The 19,098-nt window shown below is 54.6% G+C and overlaps 2 long non-coding RNA genes across 2 annotated transcripts; both read right to left on the minus strand.

Annotated features, from left to right (window-relative positions):
- Positions 1-1,251: 1,251 nt before the first annotated feature.
- On the minus strand, positions 1,252-6,296 carry LOC142077226 (uncharacterized). The gene is made up of 6 exons (XR_012671640.1): positions 5,492-6,296; positions 3,378-3,441; positions 2,823-2,996; positions 2,482-2,718; positions 1,973-2,126; positions 1,252-1,776 (listed from the first exon to the last, which is right to left on the minus strand). It is a non-coding gene; the product is annotated as an uncharacterized LOC142077226 (long non-coding RNA).
- A 9,484-nt stretch (positions 6,297-15,780) lies between these two features.
- On the minus strand, positions 15,781-17,522 carry LOC142077222 (uncharacterized). The gene is made up of 4 exons (XR_012671631.1): positions 17,349-17,522; positions 17,008-17,244; positions 16,502-16,655; positions 15,781-16,305 (listed from the first exon to the last, which is right to left on the minus strand). It is a non-coding gene; the product is annotated as an uncharacterized LOC142077222 (long non-coding RNA).
- Between the last annotated feature and the right edge of the window lie 1,576 nt (positions 17,523-19,098).

Below are 19,098 nucleotides of genomic sequence, written 5' to 3' on the forward strand. Positions count from 1 at the left end.
TTTAGGCCATGGCGGCAGGTCCCGCTCTGCGTGCGCAGCCCTGCAGGGGAAAGTCCCTGTTGGGCGAACTGGCCCCCAATCAGGATGGGAACAGGCGGAAAAGGAGAACAGGGAAGAGGCAGCTTTTGAAAGCGCTTTTGTATCTTCAATAGAGAGGTGTTTTGGGGCGGGGGGGGGGTTGTGTCGAGTTTTAAAATCCTTTCTATAAACAGGGTTTCTTTGCATTTTAAAAACCTTATTATCAGAGACATTTACACTTAATGTATTTACACATATCTCTCTATATATATTTAGTGAATATATTTATGTTTCACTTATACCCCCCTATTTCCCACTTCTTATATATAATACCTGCTCAGACTAGGGATCTGTTGACTTACATATTTTGAACACTTAAATGTCTTTATAGACTTCTCTATTTACACTTACATATATTTACACCTATATCTTTATAGACTTAGGTTTTAGACTTAGATGTCTATTTACACTTGTACATAATCTCTTAGATTACGTATAATGTCTATGTAGACTCTCTATGTAACACGTAGTAAGTGTAGATAGCGGTATCTATTCAGACCTTTTTCTATTTTAAATTCCTTCATGTATAAAATGTATCATCCTTTTTGCATTTGGAAGTTCTTTATTTTTTGATTTATAGAGACGTGAGTTATTTTTGTATCTTAAAACCCTATATACATCTTTCGAATTTTTTTATACTCTAAAATCCTTTATATAATAGGGCAGATATAGGTCCTTATTTTGAAATCCTTTTGTACGTATAAATTAATATTATTTTTCAATATATGTAACAAGGAGAGATTTTTTTCTATTTCGAGGCCTCACAGATATATTTACAGTTTTTAAAAATTTTTGAAACCCCCCCCATGAATTTTCAGGCAATTTGGGCTGTGACCCCCTTTGGGGGGGGGGGGAGGGGGGGACACGGACCCCCATGACCCCCCATTCCCCACTCACCTGCTCCTCCACGGCATCATCACCCCCGTGGTGATGCTGGGGTGCCCCAAATGACAACATCACCCCTCCAGGCCCCCCAACCCCCCCTTTTTATTCACCCCCCCAAAAAGACACAAAACGAGGGAAACGGCCCCAACCGGCAGCTCGTTACTTTAATAATGCCGTTTACGTATGTACGCACGCACCCCCGCCAAAAAGGGGGGCTCTGCTAGAAAGATAAAGGAGGGGCGGCCCCCCCAAATGCTTGCAGCCCCCCCCAGCCCCCGTCCCGCAGGCTGCCAGCCGGCCCCTCACCCTCAGCACGCCCAACGACCGGCAGGCAAACCTGGGCCGGGGGTCTCTCCTGAGCACCACGGGACGCTCACAGCGAGGCATCTGAAAAACAAAAATCCCAACGGATATTTCAGCACGTTAAAAAAACAGCACCGAAGGCACCAGAGGAATTCGGTCAGGATAAGGGAGAGGGTAGCAGTCGAGCTAAAGGAGGGTGCCAGGCAAACGGGTCAGCTCGAAATACAACGCCGCCTTTAAAAGCTCGAGCGATTCGAACGCTTAAAATCCGCGTGAGGACTAATTGACACGATTCTGAACGCGTCCTTCGCAGAGAAGTAAACGCTCTCGCTGGTGTCGGAAAACGCCTCGTCCCTTCCTTACAGCACCGCTGCCGGGAGATAACCCCGTGAGGCTGCAGGACAAGGGCGCGCCGTAATCAGCATCTACGCTCACGGATCCACCGCCGCAGCTCCAGCCCTTGCGCTGCTGCTGCTGCTGCTGCGCATCTCGCTCGCTTGGCCGATAAAGCTGAAAGTGAAGCGTAAAACTTTGAAGAGTAAAATGAAAAAGAAAGAACAAATCTCAGCAATTCATTTTATGCTAAAAAGGCGTGCGCACGCTTACATACGTACAATGAGAAGACTCGTACTATAAAAATATTTGATTTTCCTTTTGCGTTCATTGAAATTGCGTAGCTGTGAATTCATACCGTTAAATTATCTACCTCCAAGCTACACAGCTATCGTTTGACCAGGGGTTTTGCGTGTGTGACATGACTAGGAGGGACGCCTGGCCAGCTGCGCCGAGACCGATGCTACCGAACTGCCGGGGAAACGCGCCGTCGAAAGCGAGACAGAAATAAAGTGCTTCAGAGCACTCTGCCAAAAGATCGGGAAAAAAGCCCCTAACGTTCAGTTGCCTCTCTTTTTAAACGTTTAGAGCAACTACCCAACTGCTTAAGCACACCTAATAAATTATACACTACAGCTATTTGGCAGCTGCAGTTTAAACAATGCAAGTCAGTTTGGAAATTAGACAATTTTAACTTTCTTTTTAAAATTTCATTTATGAGAGAAAAATCAGTGAGATAAGAGATCTCCCATACGGTTTTACTTTTTTGGGGGGGGGGGGGGGGGGGGGGAGGGGGGCGGTGGGGAATATCAAATCCCCGGTGCTGCAATACATCAGGCTACCAAAAAGGACTGGCAGGTTTGCTAACGCTGTTGGCTGTACCCAAGCGTGCGGAGGAACGCGTCTTTACGATCTCTCGACCGTTACACCCGAGAACCAAAGATCAGCCGTACGTCGACTACTGGAAGATGTGCTGCGCTTGGGTCCTTGCAAGGAAATCGACTTAACTCCTTTTTTTTTTTCCAGAGAGAGTGAAAAGTCTCCTTGCGGATGACTTCTACTGCCAAGCACGTCATCTCTGAAGATCCATTCTGATGGGAAGTTTGTAAAAGGCAACTCCTTTGAATGAAAAAGATTTCCATTCTGGAAAATCTCTTTCCAACCGAAGTCAAAATTACGCGCTGCAGGTTAGGAAAAAGGACATTAGAGAATCAGTAACTCACCGAAAACACATCAGGACTCTCTGTCGCTAGTTACGAGGCTGCTACCGCTTCTCGGGAAAGCCTGGAAAACACACCGAAGCGACGCCGATTTGTCCCGTGTTGTCCACGCCTCTTCTTTGACCTTGATTGCTTTTAGCACAGATGCCAGTATCTCAGTAAGGTTTTCGAGTGCTCCTGTAAGGTATTTTAAACACTGACTGACTGAAAAAGCATAAAGCTTTTATCGTGAAAACAAAGCCTGTTTCTCCCGAACGTCCGAACTCTTACAAACGGTTCCTTTCCTCTTCTAGTCCAACATTATTTTCACAGCACCCTTTAATAGCAAGCACACAGAAACAGAAGACTCTGCTTTCAGGAAGAGAAAATAGACGAAGGAAAGCAAGCCTTGAATAGGCGTACCACGCTCCAGAACAGACCTTTATTTTTAGTATTTGTGTTAAAATATTTCATGTTAAAAAATCAGATAGAAGGAGAGTTGCCACATTCTTCGTGTTGACTGTAAAGTCCACACTACAAGCATCTTAGGAAAAATGCAGACACATATCACAGGCATACCTTGTACTTGCAGACCACTATGGATCCTTTCCATCCGTCTCGTACTTTCACGGCAGTTGACATTCTGCTGAGAGGAAAGGCAAAAAAAAAACCAAAAAAAAAACGTTTAGCACAAAGCTTCCTTTTCTGTGAAGACTACAACTGAGTGGAGGAGAAAGTATTTTGCATCATCTTTGGTGCAGTTGTTGAGACAGGCCACTAGAGCTTATGCATGTTTTAGACAACCGTGCCTTTTCTTTTGGCTCATCGGCAGCTTTAGAACTCACTTGCCTAGAGACGCGCAGGTGACAGGCACAGACACCTACGTACGTTTTCTCAAGCCTAAGTAGAGCCGCGATTTCCTCACCCGATACGTCCCAAGTTGAGTATTTTTGTTAAAGAGTACAGCAACCCGTCTGTCCTCGCGAACTCGCTGCAAAAGAGGAATCCTTTTTTCCAGGCCGTTTCTCCAAACGGTCAAGATCTTTGAAAACTGCAGTTGTGCCACCAAACCTGCTCAGGGTCCCTCCCAACCTTCGACCATCGTTAGATTTAACAGGCACACGCTCTATTCCGTCTTCCAACAGCAAAAATACATAACGCCCCCAGACCCCTAGCGCAACCCTACGGACGTCCACACACACCTCGCTGTTTTGATGAGGAGCCACTGAGCACCCCTGCGAGCACAGCGGGATCATGCGCAAGACCAGCGTCCTGGTTTCGGCTGGGATAGAGTTAATTCTCTTCCTGGTAACTGGTATAGCGCTGTGTTTTAGATTTAGGACGAGAAAAACGTGGATAACACGCTGATGTTTTAGTTGTGGCTAAGTAGCGCTTACGCTAGTCGGGGACTTTTCAGCTTCTCATGCCCTGCCAGCGAGAAGCTGGGAGGGACCTTAGCCAGGACAGATGACCCAAACCGGCCAAAGGGACAGTCCGTACCATATGACGTCACGCTCAGTACATAAGCTGGGGGAGTTGGCCGGGCGGCGGCGACTGCCGCTCGGGGACCGGCTGGGCATCAGTCGGCGGGCGGTGAGCAATCGCATTGTGCGCCGCTTATTTTGTATATTCTTTTATCGTTACGATTGTTTCCCCTTCCTGTTCTGTCCCATTAAACTGTCTTTACCTCACCCCACGAACTTCACTTTTTTTTCCGATTCTCTCCCCCACCCCACTTTGGGGGCAGGGGGAGCGAGCGGGCAGCTGCGTGGTGTTTAGCTGCCTGCCGGGTTAAACCACAACAACCAGCTTCACCTACGCCGATTTCAGCGAATGCAGCTTCTGAAGCTTTAAACTGAAAACCGTATCTTGACACTTTGCCGCGGCAGAAACGATCCGTAACTAGAACTCTACAAAAACGCAGTAACGCACATTGCAAACCCACAGCAGCGACAGCTTCAGAAATATTTCTACCGGGAACAAGGGAGAAAAAAAAAATACAGTTTCATCTCACGCACAGGAAAGCAGCAGGCAGAGAAAAGGGTCGGCATTCGTAGCCCTTGCAGGACGCAGGCATTCTCCTTCCATTCCTAAACCCGCCTCTTAGGTCGAAATATCACAACACTACTACGGCAATATCGAGAGCAGGGAACAGCAGCCCTGCCGCTGGATGTGCTACTGACTGAGGCTATTTACGTAGCAGGACACCTAGACAGAGGGGCACGTTTTTCCACACACAACCCTGAACTTCCTGAAAATTTATGTTTACCAAAACGAGCCATTTGGAACACATTGCCAAACAATGTTTGGCAATAAAACTTTGATGTGTTTGACACACACAGATTTGGGGTAACTCGCTACTTGCTTCCTGCTGTTGTTGTTCTTCCTTCAGAAATTCTACTTGTAGCCAAGTTATTCGCTACCGGTTCAAGCATTTACCTTCCAGGTATTACCAGCACATCTACACAGGCGAGGAACTAAATCGCTCTTCTAAAACTACCCGAGTGAAAATTACAGCCACGAAAGAGGAGTGATAGAGAAGAAAAGGAGAGGTCAGGCAGCAAGAGAGCTCTGCAGGCTGCCACCAGTCAACATCGCACTCTTTTAAAAAAAAAAAAAACACAAACCAAAAAATAACACAAACACAAAAAGCCCACAAAAACCAACAACAAAACAAAACCTTGACGTTGTACCTTTTTTTTCTTTTGGAGCTCGTCCCTGTCTCAGCAGATTGTCTCGTCAGAGCATGAAATGCAGGTAATCCGTATCCCGATGACATCTGCACGCGATGAACACGTGTTCAGAAATAGTCCAGATCTGTAAGACCGGTGTCATTTGTGTGGTTTTAATAATCATAACTCCGTTTTATTGACCGATGCATTTGCGAGGAAACTAAGTAACTTTTAAACGTAGCCTCTCCTTGGGCAGAAAAATGCGTTAGGGAGTGAAAAAAATGATGATTCAGAGCTCCCAACCATGACGGAGCAGCGGGGAAATTAACGAAAGTGAAGGCCAACAGCAGCAACACGAAGCGACATTTGGCTTTAATTCTGATCACGTACTTAAGCGGCTCTCCAAGTCTATGCCTCGAGCCTATGAATGACTAGCCCTTTTTTGGAAGGACCAACTTTTTTCCTTAAAAGTCCTAGACTGAAGACTCCACTGAACAGAACGTGGATTGAGCCACAGGACAACGTGCCGTCAACACTCTCAGGAAAAAAAAAATATCAAGTAAAAATCAAGTTTAAATATCAGTTTCCATCGTGTCTCATTCATTCCGTTTCTAGTGATACCTGGGTGCTCCAAAATTCACTCTCCTGACACCACGTAGTACTACAAATTGAGTTATGCCTATAAAAATAAAAGGCTATTTCCAACCTGCCCATAAAATCAGTATGAACAAACAGAAGAGAAACACTTGAACTTAAAGAAGGACACAGGCAGCTCTTAATTTTTCGTAGATGAAAGCTCATTCTTTTCCCTGAAAGGAAAACACTCGTAACTACCCAGGGTTAGTTACGCTAACGAGGGTACGTAGGCACGCTCTGTTCACGGCAATTGTTCATCAGCTTTTCTGCACCGGCAGCAAATTTGCCTTTTCCCTGGGTTTGACGTGGAGCATCTGCAGCGACCTTGGACGCGCCAATGTTTCTCCCGGCTCCCCCGGCCCCACACGTGCCATCACCTGAGCAGCAAGCGGCGTCAACCACGCAGGATTTTCTTCACGTGACGCAGAAGGTGACGCTGGGAAAAGAGGAGGCACAAAATGAACCTGTTTGTCACACCCAGCCAACGGCGAAAACCCAGGGAAGGATTCTGCCGTGCGGGGCCGGGCTGTGCACCCCGGGAGCTCCAGCCGGCCGGTTTCGCTCCCCTTTGCCGGGTACCGGGGAGACACCGCCGCCTCGTGCTGCCGCCTGCCCCCCGGGGGACCTCGCTTCAGCCCTCGGGAACGGGACCGGGAGAGACCCTCCACGCAAAGAGAGCGGATCCACGCGTGGCGTGGATTTAATCCCTGAGGGAAGAGGCCGGGCTCCCCGCTAGCAGAAGGACAACTCGCCTCCCTGCCGCTCGGAGCGCCTTGCCGGGGACAGCCCTGCCTGCGCCTGGCTGCTCTTCAGCCGTGCTGGGAGTGCAGTCTGGCCGACGGATGCTCCGGCAAACAGACACTGCAGCGAATCGCAGCTCCCGCTCGTTACAGCTGCTGGTAATTTTGCCTCTGGCTAAGGCATGCCCCAGACAGCGGACACTCCGTCTCGTTCCAGCTCCTGCTTGCGACGGTTCTGGCTAATTGAAGCTCCAGCTCTGCACCGTTGATTTCAGCTCCTTCTCCTTACAAGCTCCAGCTATTTGCAACAGCCTGGGCTTTTGACAAGGTCGTAAACCAATCGCCGTCAAAACTCGACTATTAGGATTAAATATCATAGTTGGACATTGTATAAACATTAATTAGTTTGTACGACTAATCAGTTAATAACTATTCGAAGCAGTCGACAAGCAAGAGCTGGACTCGAAGAGGGCGTGCGGGGTCTGAAAAGCAGAGACCACCTCTTCCCCCCAGAGACCACCGCAGACGTTGAGTTGGGCCTGGTGCGTGCCGGCCTCCCGCACTTCGGGGTCCAGCAGGACCAGAGCCCCTCCCCCCGGGGAGGGTCCACGCACCCTGCCCACCCCCTGCTTTCCCCCGCAGCCCCCAATGCCCTCCCAGCCCCCCGCACAAACGGCCAAACCGGCTTCTGCTTTGGGCCCCCAAACCAGCTCACTTGGCACCCATTTCTGAGCCCAAAAACCCAGCTGCTGCGCCTGTTCTCAAGGCCCAAAGATGCCCCCGGGGAGGGCAAGCGCTTGTGTGATGCTTCTGGCAGAAACGGGGCTGAAAGGTCCGATCCCGGTGCCGGGGGAGCAGAGGCGAGCTGGCTGGGACCAGCTTTTGCTCCTGGAACGACCCCAAGTCCCTGCTCCGAGGGCTTCCCCTTGGGGCCCTGGGGTGGACCTGTCCCTCCCCTTCAAATGCTCCAGCAGTTTCGGGGGCAGAAGGCCGTTTCTAAGCCCTCTCTCCAGCAGCTCCTCCCTCGACTCGGCCCGTGAAGCCCCCAGGCTCGAGCACCTCGCTGGGGCGGGCGGCCTCCATTGCCTACAGGCTGCCCGTCTGCCTGCAGGGAGGGCTGGGGGGTGCCCGGCCCCACGGGGCGACAGTGGGGACTCGCAGGGAGGGTCTGTTTGCACACAGCGCCCACCCCGCCCCCCCGCCCCGGCCCCACTGCGCGGCCCCCCTAGGGCACACAGCCCCGCCCCCCAGCCCCACTCCCCAGATGCTCACAGCCCCTCCTCCGCCTGGAGCCCCCCCAGCCCCCGTCCCCGGAGCCTGCAGGACCGCCCCGCCCCCCCGCCACAGCCCCACTCCTCGGCTCCCCGGGCCCGCGGCCCCTCACACTCACGCTGCGCCGCCGCCTCGGTGCAGAGCCCGCCGCGCGCCCCGTTGAAATACCCTCCGCAGCCAATCAGCGCGCGACTCCACCGGACCGCCCGCGCGGGGCACGCCGGGAGTTGTAGTCCCCGCCCCGCGCATGCGCACGGCGCCTCGTGCAGCCCGGCTGCCTCTACATCGACACCCGTACAATGGAGGTGATCGTGCACCGACCCTGGTGCAACCCTTGTGCCCCCCATGCTCGCAGCCCCTCCCCGGTGTTTGCAAGCGCCTCCCAGCCCCAGGAACCCCGGTGCTCACAGCACCCGACCACACTATTTTCCAGCCCCGTGGGAGCCCCAAGCCCCACTCTCAAGCCCCGCCAGGACCCACAGCCCCACTCCCCAGCTCCTTGGGGGACTGCAGCCCCCGCCCCCAGCCCCACTCCCCAGCCCCCCTAGGACGAACAGCCCCCCCTTCCCGGCCCCCTCCGGGACGCACAGCCCCCCCCGGCCCCCCTCCCCGGCCCCCTCCGGGACGCACAGCCCCCCCCGGCCCCCCTCCCCGGCCCCCTCCGGGACGCACAGCCCCCCCCCGGCCCCCTCCGGGACGCACAGCCCCCCCCCGGCCCCCCTCCCCGGTCCCCCCGAGACGCACAGCCCCCCTCCTCAGTCCCCCGGGGGGTCCCCAGCCTCCCGCCAGCCCGCCGTGCCCGCGGCACCTCAGACTGCCGCCGCCGCCGCCGCCGCCGCCGCCGCCGCCGCCGCCGCCGCCGCCGCCGCCGCCGCCGCCGCCGCCGCCGCCGCCGCCGCCTGGGTGCAGAGCCCGCCGCGCGCCCCGTTGAAATATCCTCCGCAGCCAATCAGCGCGCGGCTCCTCCGGGCCGCCCGCGGGGGGCACGCCGGGAGTTGTAGTCCCCGCCCCGGAAGTGCGCATGCGCACGGCGCCTTGTGCACTGCGGGTGCCTGCGCAGGGACCCCCCTGCAACGGTGGGGATTGTGCAGGGACCTTTGCGCAGCGGGGGGTCGGTGTGTGGAGACGCCCATGCAATGGGGGGGGCAGTGCAGGAAGACCCTTATGCAATTGGTTGGTGTGCAGGGGACCCTCGTGCAATGGCGGGCAGGTGCACGGGGACCCTTGTGCCATGGTGGGGATTGTGCAGGACCCTCGTGTGACAGTGGTGGTTATTTTTCTCGGCAGTACCCTTGGGTTCGGGAGCAAAACAGCCGGTGCCTGAAACCACTGGGGTGTTTTAACTGCTGCTGAGCAGCCTCGAGGCCGCCTCTGGTTCCCACATGGCTCCCATGGTGCGCGTGGACCCTCCTGCAACGGGTGCAGGTGTGCAAGGAGGGTGATCCGGGGTAGGGGTCCCTCTCTGGAGGCACCCAGCTCGAGCTGGCACCTAAGAACTAATCAAGGAGTAATGAGGAACCTTCTCTTGCACCTGACGTTAACCAGCGGGATCCCAGGGTCAGACCCTCTTACGGTGATTGGACCCTGGGGAGGTGGCAGAGGGTGCCCTGGACAGGTTGGGGGGGTTCCCTGGGGAGGAGGGGAGCCCCCACCCCCCTGACTGTGGGCACTCCCCCCACGGAGCAGAGCATGGTGCAAGACTTTAGGGAGGATGAGGGCTAGCAGGTCCCCGAGATGGCAGTGCCGGCTCTTCCCAGTGTCTCCCCAGTGCTGGAGGGTGTGTGCGTGTGTGTGTCTCATGACCATGGGGATGGGGGGGGGGGTGGCCTCAGGATGGGGCAGGGGGGGAATCCTGGGGTCCGGGAGGGACCCTGGGAGTGGGGTAGGTAGGGGGACATTGGGGGACAGAGGTGTCTCTCGGGAGATTGAGGACACCATGTGGGGAGTTGAGACTGGGAGGGATGACCCTGGGGAGGTGGGGGGCACCGCGGGGAGAAGGGATCCCACCCCCGACACCTGCAGCCACCCCCAGGGGCAGCTGGGACCCCGACCCACTGGGGGACCAGGATGGGAACGATGGGGACTCACTCATGGATACTGCACAGGTAATAAAATAGTTCATGCTGCACCCTGTTGTAGGGTCTCTGGGGTGCCCTGGGCCCTGGGCGCCGAGTCCCCATGACAGCCGGCCCTTCCCGGGGGTCCCCAGGCTGCCGGGCTCCTCTGGCCCCAGCCGGCGGGAGCTGTGTCCTCCCAGCCGTTGGCCACGCAATGGCAGCACCGACCCACGGCCACGCGGAGACAGGGCTGGGGACAGGGCCGGGGTTGCCTGCGCTCCACCTGGGTCTGCAGGGCTCGGGCAGGGGGGACCCGGCATCCTGCACCTCCGCTCCCACCCTGGGGACCCCAAACACCCCCGGGGGTGCGTCGCTGTCCCTGTCGCTGGTGGCAACCGGCATGGGGGGAAGGTGACAGTGAGGGTCCCCGCCAGTGGCCCGGAGTTCGTCACCACCGGGGGGACAGGGGACAAGCAGGGCCAGCACCGAGGAGCGACGGCAGCACAGCCTACTCTCTGGGGGTCCCCACCCCCTGTCCTCAGGGGTCCCCTCTGTCCCCGTGTTTTATTGGGGGAACACAGAGCCCAACGACCAGCCGCAGGGACAGGGGACGGGGAGCTGCCCCAGGGATGGGGACAGCACCGGGACACGCCGATACTCTTGGGGGTGCTGGCATGCGGGGGGGGGGGCACCCTAACCATTGCCGCCCGGGATGACGAATGCACCGGGATGAGGGAGGCACCGGGATGGGGACGGCGCATGGAGGGGCCAGAGCCGGCGCGCGAACGCCGGGCTGCAGGACCACGCTTCGGCTTCGGGGCGGCAGCAGCGAAGGCGGCGGCGGCGGCGGCGCTGCTGCGCACCTGAGCGGTGCCGGCGCTGCAGTACCGCGATTCGGCCACGGGGCGGCAGCAGCGAGCAGCCGCCGGGCGGCGCGTGCACGGGGGCGGCACCGGCGCTGCAGGTCCGCGCTTTGCAGGCCCAGCGCCCGCCGGCACCGCGCACGTGGGGCGGCAGCGGCGTTTCCTTACCGGAACGAACCAACGAACGCGGCGGCATCACCCCGCAGGCACCACAGTACGGCATTGCCGTTACCGGCGGACGGCAGCGCGGAGAAAGGGGGCGCCACCGCGCATGCGCGGCTCAAGAGCTGCAGTACCCAGTTTTGGTCGCTCGGTGGCAGCAGCGAACAAAGGAGAGCGCGCCACTGCGCATGCGCGGCTGAAGCACTGCAGTACCGAATTCTGGTCGCTCGGTGGCAGCAGCGAGCAAAGAAAGGCGCGCCACTGCGCATGCGCGGCTCAAGAGCTGCAGTACCGAATTCTGGTCGCTCGGTGGCAGCAGCGAGCAAAGAAAGGCGCGCCTCCGCGCATGCGCCGCTCAAGAGCTGCAGTACCCAGCTTTGGTCGCTCGGTGGCAGCAGCGAGCAAAGAAAAGCGCCCCACCGCGCATGCGCGGCTCAGGAGCTGCAGTACCGAATTCTGGTCGCTCGGTGGCAGCAGCGAGCAAAGGAGAGCGCGCCACTGCGCATGCGCGGCTCAAGAGCTGCAGTACCCAGTTTTGGTCACAGGGTGGCAGCAGCGAGCAAAGAAAAGCGCGCCACCGCGCATGCGCGGCTCAAGAGCTGCAGTACCCAGCTTTGATCGCTCGGTGGCAGCAGCGAGCAGAGGAGAGCGCCCCACCGCGCATGCGCGGCTCAAGAGCTGCAGTACCCAATTCCGCCCGCCGGGTGCCACCGTCGCCTCACCGGCCCTTTCCCCTTCTCTCCGCCCAGTTCGTACCATCGAAAGACGGTAACTGCTTACTGGCGGTACTGGGCTTAGATTTCCCTGCCCTTTTCCCACTCGCGGCCCGGGCACTAATCTTCATCGCCTCTGTACCAAAAAGCACCCGGTGGCTCCAGCATTTCAGTCCTTTCCCTCTGGCCGCTTTACAAGTCCCGTGGTTGTTTCTGCCCGTGCCCCCCAGCCCATTACCCGGGGAGGAGAAGCAGCACGGGGAACCTGTGGAACAGGTTTCTTTCTAACCCGGAGGAAGCCCCAGGGATCGCTGTCTCGGTCGGCAGGTGGCATCGGGGTTGTGGGAGTGACAGCGGCGACTCAACAGATGCTGGAGAGAGACTTAAAAAACATAAGGCCACACGGGTGACACCCCTGAGAGCAGGGGAGGGGCAGCTATGTCCATCAGGAAACCGCGCTTCTGAGCAGACCCGGTGCCAGCGGCTGACCTGCAAACAACGAGCGATACGCTGGTGGTCCTGGGGCTGTGTTGCGGTGTTTGCACCTTTCCTCGCCTCTGTGCTATCAGCACTCTGCTCTCCTCATCCTGCACACACGCAGGGCTTGCCACTTGGAGGAGAGACACTGCACAACGTCACTTACCACCCTGCCCTCCAGCGTGCAAAGGAATTAGAAATGAGGCAGGGAAAGCCAAGAGGCCTGCTGGTGTATTAGGCGTCCTCAGCAGTTGACCGTAGAGCCCGGCAGGTTCCATCCTTGCTCTGTGCTTTTGTAGCTTGAACCCCCGATTGTTTTGCCATCGAGACTGCAAGGCGAGGAATACGCCTCTACTTGAACAAGCAAGACCCCTGCCAAATAGCTGAGCTGTGCGCAGTGATAGGCGGCTGCCTGTGACCGACACCTTTTTCTGCTAAAACCAGAGCACGCTTCCCTTGTGAAGAGCCATCGGCAGTACAGAACGGACCTGAGCTCTCCTTGCACCGGCTCCTCAGAGAACGGCGTCTCAGTTCGACTGAAGCGTGCAGCAGCCTGTCGTCATCCCAGCCCCTCGCCCTCGAGCAAGCGGCTGCCTGTAGCAGCGGCAGAACCGCTGCTGCGCAGAGGGGAAAGGAATGGCTTGGCCTCAAGCTCTGCGGGCTGCCTGTGGCCCCTGCGGAGCCGACGACCTCGGCAGCCCATACAAAGGGCGAAGCTAGCAGCCTGAGAAGGAGTCACAGGGTGCTGCAGCTCCTGCCACAACCCTCCTTCCCAGCCTGCTGCTGGAGCACAAGGCACTTGAAAGCAGCAGGAAAGAACAAGGAGGGCAAGATGGCAGGAATAACACGGAGAGCCTAAAGCGTTTAGCCAGCAGGGCTTGCAACTCACCTTGTGCCGTGGTTTAATCCCAGCTGGCAACTCAGCACCACACAACCGCTCACTCGCTCCCCCCTCAGTGGGAGGGGGGAGAGAACTGGAAGGGCAAAAGTGAAAAAACTCCACTTGTAAGGAAAAGGGGGGAAAAAACCCCCAAACAACAGAGCGAAAAACCCCAGACAGACAAGCGGTACAAATGAAAACAACGGCTCACCGCCAACCGACGGATGCCCAGCCAGCCGCAGCCCAGCAGCGGCCCCCCCGCCAACCGCCCCCCGAGTTTTATTTCCTGACGTCACAGGGCCTGGAACACCCCCTGGGTCCGCCGGGGTCAGCTCTCCCAGCGGTGCCCCCTCCCAGGCCCTCGCGCACCCCCAGCCCGCTCGCCGGCAGGGCGGGGCGAGGAGCAGCACAGCCCCCGGCGCGGTGCAAGCGCTGCGCAGCGGGAACTCACGCAGCCCCGCGTCACCGACGCCGTTTGCAGCACAAACCCAAAACGCAGGAGGAGGGAGAGCGGGGTGGGAGTGGGGTGCGGGGGAGCGGGAGGGGGGTGCCAGAGTTTGGGCGGGGGGCAACGGGCAGGTTGGCGGGGCAGGCAGCACCCCAGGGGTCCGGGGCAGAGGGGTTACGGGGAGGCAGTGCGGAACACGGGGGGTGGGAGGAGGGAGAGGAGAGAGGAGGGCAGTGCGGGCACGAGGTAGGAGGGCAGGGGATACGGGGGGCGCGTCACGGGGAAAACCTCGCACGGGGGGAAAAACCTCGCACGGGAAAGGCGGGGCGGACACCGGGAGGGGCGGGGGGGGACATGCGTGGGGGTGACCTACGCCAGGGGGTCCACCCGGGACCACCCACAGCAGAAAACTCGCCTGGGATGACCCGCAACAGATAATCCGTTCCCGATGACTGACTGACCCTCGCTGGATAACCACGAGCGATGCCCCTCAAGTGGCTGGTGTTTCACCCCAAATCTTCCCCAAATGGGGGGGTTTTTTGCTTTTCCATAATATCAAAATTGGGGTTTTTTCCTTTTCCAAAACATTCCACCATTTGGAGGTTTTTCAACGCTTTTTCACAACAAAAATTGGTGGTTTTTGCTTTTTCGTTTTGTGCGTGAAAATGGGGTTTTTTTTGCTTTCCGGCTGCCCAAATCCAGGCGGATTTGGCTTTCCCGGGAGCTCCAAGTTGGGTATTTTTCCCCCAAAATTGCGGGCTTTTTTTTCCCCACCCCTTGCAGGCCCCGAATTAGGGGTTTTGTGGTATTTTTAGGCCATGGCGGCAGGTCCCGCTCTGCGTGCGCAGCCCTGCAGGGGAAAGTCCCTGTTGGGGGAACTGGCCCCCAATCAGGATGGGAACAGGCGGAAAAGGAGAACAGGGAAGAGGCAGCTTTTGAAAGCGCTTTTGTATCTTCAATAGAGAGGTGTTTTGGGGCGGGGGGGGGGTTGTGTCGAGTTTTAAAATCCTTTCTATAAACAGGGTTTCTTTGCATTTTAAAAACCTTATTATCAGAGACATTTACACTTAATGTATTTACACATATCTCTCTATATATATTTAGTGAATATATTTATGTTTCACTTATACCCCCCTATTTCCCACTTCTTATATATAATACCTGCTCAGACTAGGGATCTGTTGACTTACATATTTTGAACACTTAAATGTCTTTATAGACTTCTCTATTTACACTTACATATATTTACACCTATATCTTTATAGACTTAGGTTTTAGACTTAGATGTCTATTTACACTTGTACATAATCTCTTAGATTACGTATAATGTCTATGTAGACTCTCTATGTAACACGTAGTAAGTGTAGATAGCGGTATCTATTCAGACCTTTTTCTATTTTAAATTCCTTCATGTATAAAATGTATCATCCTTTTTGCATTTGGAAGTTCTTTATTTTTTGATTTATAGAGACGTGAGTTATTTTTGTATCTTAAAACCCTATATACATCTTTCGAATTTTTTTATACTCTAAAATCCTTTATATAATAGGGCAGATATAGGTCCTTATTTTGAAATCCTTTTGTACGTATAAATTAATATTATTTTTCAATATATGTAACAAGGAGAGATTTTTTTCTATTTCGAGGCCTCACAGATATATTTACAGTTTTTAAAAATTTTTGAAACCCCCCCCATGAATTTTCAGGCAATTTGGGCTGTGACCCCCTTTGGGGGGGGGGGGGAGGGGGGGACACGGACCCCCATGACCCCCCATTCCCCACTCACCTGCTCCTCCACGGCATCATCACCCCCGTGGTGATGCTGGGGTGCCCCAAATGACAACATCACCCCTCCAGGCCCCCCAACCCCCCCTTTTTATTCACCCCCCCAAAAAGACACAAAACGAGGGAAACGGCCCCAACCGGCAGCTCGTTACTTTAATAATGCCGTTTACGTATGTACGCACGCACCCCCGCCAAAAAGGGGGGCTCTGCTAGAAAGATAAAGGAGGGGCGGCCCCCCCAAATGCTTGCAGCCCCCCCCAGCCCCCGTCCCGCAGGCTGCCAGCCGGCCCCTCACCCTCAGCACGCCCAACGACCGGCAGGCAAACCTGGGCCGGGGGTCTCTCCTGAGCACCACGGGACGCTCACAGCGAGGCATCTGAAAAACAAAAATCCCAACGGATATTTCAGCACGTTAAAAAAACAGCACCGAAGGCACCAGAGGAATTCGGTCAGGATAAGGGAGAGGGTAGCAGTCGAGCTAAAGGAGGGTGCCAGGCAAACGGGTCAGCTCGAAATACAACGCCGCCTTTAAAAGCTCGAGCGATTCGAACGCTTAAAATCCGCGTGAGGACTAATTGACACGATTCTGAACGCGTCCTTCGCAGAGAAGTAAACGCTCTCGCTGGTGTCGGAAAACGCCTCGTCCCTTCCTTACAGCACCGCTGCCGGGAGATAACCCCGTGAGGCTGCAGGACAAGGGCGCGCCGTAATCAGCATCTACGCTCACGGATCCACCGCCGCAGCTCCAGCCCTTGCGCTGCTGCTGCTGCTGCTGCGCATCTCGCTCGCTTGGCCGATAAAGCTGAAAGTGAAGCGTAAAACTTTGAAGAGTAAAATGAAAAAGAAAGAACAAATCTCAGCAATTCATTTTATGCTAAAAAGGCGTGCGCACGCTTACATACGTACAATGAGAAGACTCGTACTATAAAAATATTTGATTTTCCTTTTGCGTTCATTGAAATTGCGTAGCTGTGAATTCATACCGTTAAATTATCTACCTCCAAGCTACACAGCTATCGTTTGACCAGGGGTTTTGCGTGTGTGACATGACTAGGAGGGACGCCTGGCCAGCTGCGCCGAGACCGATGCTACCGAACTGCCGGGGAAACGCGCCGTCGAAAGCGAGACAGAAATAAAGTGCTTCAGAGCACTCTGCCAAAAGATCGGGAAAAAAGCCCCTAACGTTCAGTTGCCTCTCTTTTTAAACGTTTAGAGCAACTACCCAACTGCTTAAGCACACCTAATAAATTATACACTACAGCTATTTGGCAGCTGCAGTTTAAACAATGCAAGTCAGTTTGGAAATTAGACAATTTTAACTTTCTTTTTAAAATTTCATTTATGAGAGAAAAATCAGTGAGATAAGAGATCTCCCATACGGTTTTACTTTTTTGGGGGGGGGGGGGGGGGGGAGGGGGGCGGTGGGGAATATCAAATCCCCGGTGCTGCAATACATCAGGCTACCAAAAAGGACTGGCAGGTTTGCTAACGCTGTTGGCTGTACCCAAGCGTGCGGAGGAACGCGTCTTTACGATCTCTCGACCGTTACACCCGAGAACCAAAGATCAGCCGTACGTCGACTACTGGAAGATGTGCTGCGCTTGGGTCCTTGCAAGGAAATCGACTTAACTCCTTTTTTTTTTTCCAGAGAGAGTGAAAAGTCTCCTTGCGGATGACTTCTACTGCCAAGCACGTCATCTCTGAAGATCCATTCTGATGGGAAGTTTGTAAAAGGCAACTCCTTTGAATGAAAAAGATTTCCATTCTGGAAAATCTCTTTCCAACCGAAGTCAAAATTACGCGCTGCAGGTTAGGAAAAAGGACATTAGAGAATCAGTAACTCACCGAAAACACATCAGGACTCTCTGTCGCTAGTTACGAGGCTGCTACCGCTTCTCGGGAAAGCCTGGAAAACACACCGAAGCGACGCCGATTTGTCCCGTGTTGTCCACGCCTCTTCTTTGACCTTGATTGCTTTTAGCACAGATGCCAGTATCTCACTAAGGTGTTCGAGTGCTCCTGTAAGGCATTTTAAACACTGACTGACTGAAAAAGCATAAAGCTTTTATCGTGAAAACAAAGCCTGTTTCTCCCGAACGTCCGAACTCTTACAAACGGTTCCTTTCCTCTTCTAGTCCAACATTATTTTCACAGCACCCTTTAATAGCAAGCACACAGAAACAGAAGACTCTGCTTTCAGGAAGAGAAAATAGACGAAGGAAAGCAAGCCTTGAATAGGCGTACCACGCTCCAGAACAGACCTTTATTTTTAGTATTTGTGTTAAAATATTTCATGTTAAAAAATCAGATAGAAGGAGAGTTGCCACATTCTTCGTGTTGACTGTAAAGTCCACACTACAAGCATCTTAGGAAAAATGCAGACACATATCACAGGCATACCTTGTACTTGCAGACCACTATGGATCCTTTCCATCCGTCTCGTACTTTCACGGCAGTTGACATTCTGCTGAGAGGAAAGGCAAAAAAAAAACCAAAAAAAAAACGTTTAGCACAAAGCTTCCTTTTCTGTGAAGACTACAACTGAGTGGAGGAGAAAGTATTTTGCATCATCTTTGGTGCAGTTGTTGAGACAGGCCACTAGAGCTTATGCATGTTTTAGACAACCGTGCCTTTTCTTTTGGCTCATCGGCAGCTTTAGAACTCACTTGCCTAGAGACGCGCAGGTGACAGGCACAGACACCTACGTACGTTTTCTCAAGCCTAAGTAGAGCCGCGATTTCCTCACCCGATACGTCCCAAGTTGAGTATTTTTGTTAAAGAGTACGGCAACCCGTCTGTCCTCGCGAACTCGCTGCAAAAGAGGAATCCTTTTTTCCAGGCCGTTTCTCCAAACGGTCAAGATCTTTGAAAACTGCAGTTGTGCCACCAAACCTGCTCAGGGTCCCTCCCAACCTTCGACCATCGTTAGATTTAACAGGCACACGCTCTATTCCGTCTTCCAACAGCAAAAATACATAACGCCCCCAGACCCCTAGCGCAACCCTACGGACGTCCACACACACCTCGCTGTTTTGATGAGGAGCCACTGAGCACCCCTGCGAGCACAGCGGGATCATGCGCAAGACCAGCGTCCTGGTTTCGGCTGGGATAGAGTTAATTCTCTTCCTGGTAACTGGTATAGCGCTGTGTTTTAGATTTAGGACGAGAAAAACGTGGATAACACGCTGATGTTTTAGTTGTGGCTAAGTAGCGCTTACGCTAGTCGGGGACTTTTCAGCTTCTCATGCCCTGCCAGCGAGAAGCTGGGAGGGACCTTAGCCAGGACAGATGACCCAAACCGGCCAAAGGGACAGTCCGTACCATATGACGTCACGCTCAGTACATAAGCTGGGGGAGTTGGCCGGGCGGCGGCGACTGCCGCTCGGGGACCGGCTGGGCATCAGTCGGCGGGCGGTGAGCAATCGCATTGTGCGCCGCTTATTTTGTATATTCTTTTATCGTTACGATTGTTTCCCCTTCCTGTTCTGTCCCATTAAACTGTCTTTACCTCACCCCACGAACTTCACTTTTTTTTCCGATTCTCTCCCCCACCCCACTTTGGGGGCAGGGGGAGCGAGCGGGCAGCTGCGTGGTG

This window comes from Calonectris borealis, unplaced genomic scaffold, assembly GCF_964195595.1.
Source record: "Calonectris borealis unplaced genomic scaffold, bCalBor7.hap1.2 HAP1_SCAFFOLD_180, whole genome shotgun sequence".
Taxonomy (NCBI): Eukaryota; Metazoa; Chordata; class Aves; order Procellariiformes; family Procellariidae; genus Calonectris; species Calonectris borealis.